Consider the following 5,189-nt stretch of genomic DNA (forward strand, 5'->3'; position numbering starts at 1 on the left):
AAGGAAAATAAGTATCAGATGTCTAATGAAATAACATGCAATACACTTAGAAATATGATTACAATGTATGAAATACAGATGTATTTTGTTCAATGCCATGACTCTTTTTGCTCTAGCAAAGAACAGGCATTATGCAAGGAAAATTCCTTATTTATAAGATTTTGTCCTGATACAAACTTTGGCCTGACCCAATCTAGAAGTAATTGAGAATGATCAGCCATCATTTATGGCCCATAATTCTTTCAAAATGACATCACAAATCCAGACAACCTTCTGTCTTCCCTCTTTCATACTTCTATCAATAAGACAGCCATCTGAGTATATTCAATAAGTCATCCCTCCCTCCCTCCCACTCAATCCCCATCCTCTCACTCCCATGCAATGATAATAGCATAGATAGTGTGGCCAATTTAGGGGAGCGAAACTGTGTCTGTATCATTGATCATAAAATATCTAAGCTCCATAATTGCATTAAAAGTTAAACTAAGCCTGTGGACTGGATCTTTATGAAATGATGTTTCAGAGTCATTGTTGTATCCAGTACTTCTCCATATAACACTACTTGTATACTACTGTGTACGTCACCATAAGACCAGTTTATTCTGGACTACTGTTACTGCACTGAAAGAACACAACATATCATATCTTGAGTTAGAACAAATTAACAGGAAAACGTCAGTAATTATTATATATATATTTTTTAAACCTAAATAAATTCCAAAACAATGAACCAAAACAAACATAAAATCCAATATCAGGAAATGTGCCAATGAACACAGAGAACATAGTAGCTTCCACAAGCACCAAGCTTCCCCGTCACTCTCCATTCACTACTGTTTTATGGTGGTGACTGACTGTGGCAGTGGCAGGTCCATTAACACCTCCGCACCACACCGCCCAGCCCCCTCGATAAACAGCCCAGCCGGGGTCCACCCTAATGGGCCAAACTCATTCTCAGCCCAGCCTGTCTCCAGGTGTGGAAGTGTGGCCCTGTAATTGATAATTAAGGGGCAATAGCCCAGTGGTCAATGCAGACCCACAGCAGGGGAGAGAGAGGGAGGGGCCAGGCCCCACACTGTCACTCAAAGAAAAGAGAGCGGGAGAGAGATAGGTTGTTGGCTGCAATTCAGTAAGGGAAGCTTGGAGAGACAAACACACAAACAGGCAGGCATGGCTTGCACATTGGCAGGCATGAACGCAGGTATGAACTTAGGCAGGCAGGCATACCCTCACACACACACACAATGCTGAGAAACAGATAGATGTGATAAAGGAGGACCACACAGATGAATCACACACCCACACTGATCTGCAGCATACAAATTATAATGGAAAACACAGAGACTGACACACACACACACACACACACAGATAGTGCTGTAGGTGTGGCACAGTGGCAGAGGTACTGACTGGAACGTGTCTGTATGTCTATGGTGGCAGCAGTGTGAGGTTGCAGACGGTGCTGGTTGGTTGGTTGGTTGGGCTTCCACCCAAGTCTGAGAGGGATAGAGCACTTACAGTTACACCTCAGATCTTATCAATCACATAGAGCTGTGATGACAGCTGTTTAATCCACCTTGCCACTGTAGGTTTAGGCAAAGCAGCACATGACGATGAGCGCCTCTCAGATGAACACTTTACATGAACATGAAGGCAGAAGATGACAACATCTGCTTTTCCTGCAATGCTGCTGCACACAGATCAGTTTAGCCTTTTAGATCATAATGAATACGATTAAATGTTCAGGGGGAAACCTGATCCTAGATCAGCACTCCTACTCTAAGACGCTTCATGAATACGGGCCTCCACAGATCTTATAGTGCTCTTCCTTCACATGTGCAATTCCTCAGTCAGCTTCCATCATCATTCAACAGTAATGTTGTTGTGTAGATGAACCTCACAGGAGTTACTCAAAGGAGACTGTAGTTAGGAGTAATGAGAAGTGGCGTTTTATTCATTTATGTATTTATTGTCATTTTCCCCTTATCTGGTTTACTGCTCTTGAAAAGCATTAAGCCTGACAGGGGCTATCAATCAGCTGCTAATGGGTTGTGTAATTGCAGTCAGTTCCAAGCATAGAAATATAGTTACTAGAACGGAAATAAAAACGTGCATTCTAATGGGTACACTCAATATGGCTGCCGATCCACCAATTAAAGATCATTCACTTGAATGGGGATGTCCGTTCTAGTCGTGGTATTTCTTTGGTTAAAATTTGAGAGGCAGCAGCGTCACTCAGGGTGAAACCGGCCAATAGGCCTGCAGCATCAGCCAGTGAACTACAATGAACATTATCACATTTTGAAATCATGTCCAATTTATTTTACATATCTAAATGTCATATAAGTACATTTTTGTCGGCTAGTTTCAGCGACCTCCCCTTTTTCAAATTATGAACTATGATAAATATGTCAGAGTTGCAGTGATATCTTAAACTAAATAGACAGAGACCATCTTCTTATAAGGCTTTAATTGATCCAACATGAGTAAAGAGCAGAGACTGGGGGATTTTATACAAATCTGGCAACCCCGGTTTGAGTATCCCTGTTGCTCTCCAAGACAAGGCCACCTGGCGATCATTCTGATGCTATCTTAACAGATGTTGATGACAGGCAGTTTAAGAATCCAGCACGTGATACAGTCCTCCAACCATAATGAGAAGCTACAGTAAACAATCATTCCAGGTTAGATTGTGTACTAAATAGCCTAGTTTTCAGGGTGGAACTCGAGGAATAACACCTATACTGTCACCATGTTAACAACCCTTTACTGGCAGACACCGATTCTATCTGGTTCTTGTTTGTTAGCAACAGAAATCATTTTAAAACAGTTTCAAATGGAAAACAGAAAAATGGTTTCTTATTTGACAAGTCCAAGTAGTCTGTCGCTGTTTTTGAGTTCTCTTTCATTTGGGGTCCGATTCAGACATAGGAAATGTATGCCTTTTCCTACTCACTTCTCAGTAGTTGCTATTCAGACTTAAAGAAGATTTATGGTTGATCTAGGAATGTGGTCCGGAGGCTCCGTATGGACGCGTGAAACAATTGAGGAGCCTCCGGTAGCTTGCAGAGGCCAAATTGAGCTCTGTACTGCGTTGTCATGCACCTCCTAAATGTTGTAACAATGTGGAGGGCTCCGCATAGCTCCACATTGACATGATTGGTTGACGGTAGGTGGGGGCGGTACATCCTGTATAAACACAAACTCACTTCCTTGACAACACACATGGAGAATCTTTGACAAAATGCTATTATAACTAGATCACAAATAAAATACATCTTTATGATACCTTTTGTTTGGATTTCAAAAGATACCAAAAGGTATTTTAACTCCTGGAAAGAGATCGGGGATGTAATGGGGATAGACGCGGTAAAGAGGTTAATGGAATTCAGACCGTTTGGGGTAGAAGGACAGTGAGTGAATAGGCGCATATTCAACAAATCTGATTCTAACAAAGTGGATATTTATCAAATCCGTCATGATTGAGGTATTGCAACAGGCTCACAATGTGGCTACTAAAATCTGATTGTTTTCGCTGCATAACATTTAGAAGTGGTTGCTCATTTAGAAGAAACACTTTTCAGGTTTAGAAGAAGTGACTGCTAAGTGCTAACTCCCGTTTGTATTAGCTGATTAGCATAGCTAGCATAGAGAAATGGGTGGTGGTAGACAGTCGTTTTTAACTGTAATGCAGTTGATTGGTAACGATGACATGGACATGTATTTGGGTTGACTTCCATACCAGCATTATACTCCGATGTTTACCTGAAATACACATATAAACAATAGCCTAAATGTTGGCTAATTTTTCTGGGGGGCAGAGAAGATTCAGGATGGAGATGCAGGTGGGAAAACAGTGCAGCCTTTAAACTTCATGCTATCTTGGCTGTGCTCTTATATCAAGCACCGGGAAACGGACTCCAACATCTCAGAAGCGGTAAGGTCTAATCTTTTCGTTTAGCCAGTTGCTCGTAATTAAATGGATGCTTATAGAGATTAGCCCTGAATCACTACGAGTGGTGCGGTGCAGAACTATTTATTGGATGCCTATGACAGCAGTCTGAATGCTCTGACTTCTGCAGAGGCCCTATTGCTGTAAATGCTGTACTGGTTCTGCAGATATCCAATTGACCATAAATCGGCTTTTACCGAATGAAGGTGTGTAACAAGGTTTGCGGGTGTGGCTCCCTTGCGCACACTCGATAAATATAATTCCACCCCAGAATACACACCCGCTGGGTAGCCTACCAATTTGAAGAGGGAGTTGTTGTTAAATTTGTTTTTCTGTTCTTTCATCTAAAATAATCCCTTTAATACCGTGTACCTTTAATTTGAATTTGGTCGGCACCAGACTAGTAGACTATTGAGAATGTGTTCACAATATGGAAAGATAGCCATGAAAACATACACACAGTGTAGAAAGCATGCTTTTCCATGACAGACTGACCAGGCCAATCCTGGTGAAAGCTATGATCCCTTATTGATGTCACCTGTTATTTTAATTTCAATCAGTGTAGATGAAGGGGAGGAGACAGGTTAAATAAGGATGTTTAAGCCTTGAGACATGGACATGTGTAATGTGTGCCATTCAGAGGGTGAATGGCCAAGAACAAATATTTAAGTGCCTTTGAGCAGGGTATGGTAGTAGGTGCCAGGGCAACCGTTTGAGTGTGTCAAAAACTGCAACACTGCTGTGTTTTTCACACTCAACCACTTCCTGTGTGTATAGAGAATGGTCAACCACCCAAAGAACATCCAGCCAACTTGACACAACTGTGGGAAGCATTGGAGTCAACACGGGCCAGGATCCCTGTGGAAGGTTTGACACCTTGTTGTCCATGCTCTGACAAATTGAGTCATGTTCCTAATGTTTTGTACAATCAGTGGATAATTGTCTCCATTTCAGAACCCACCATTAGATTTAAAAACAGTGATTTTACACACATTTATGTTTAGGGAATAATCACAAATCCTACTTCATGGAACAATAGCATAACGGTGTGGAAGTTATTAGGGAAGGTCAGAAATCAAGTAGAGTATCTGTAGACACACCTCTGCCAGACCGCCATTTATGTGATCTCCTCCCAAATGAAGAGCTGGCTGGCACATGCATTTCCTCATGCTTAAGTTCAAGGTCAGAATGCAGAGAGAAAAGTATGTGAAAAATAAGTTCCATTTACACCATTTAT

Source organism: Oncorhynchus clarkii, unplaced genomic scaffold (assembly GCF_045791955.1).
Source record: "Oncorhynchus clarkii lewisi isolate Uvic-CL-2024 unplaced genomic scaffold, UVic_Ocla_1.0 unplaced_contig_716_pilon_pilon, whole genome shotgun sequence".
NCBI classification, from domain to species: domain Eukaryota; kingdom Metazoa; phylum Chordata; class Actinopteri; order Salmoniformes; family Salmonidae; genus Oncorhynchus; species Oncorhynchus clarkii.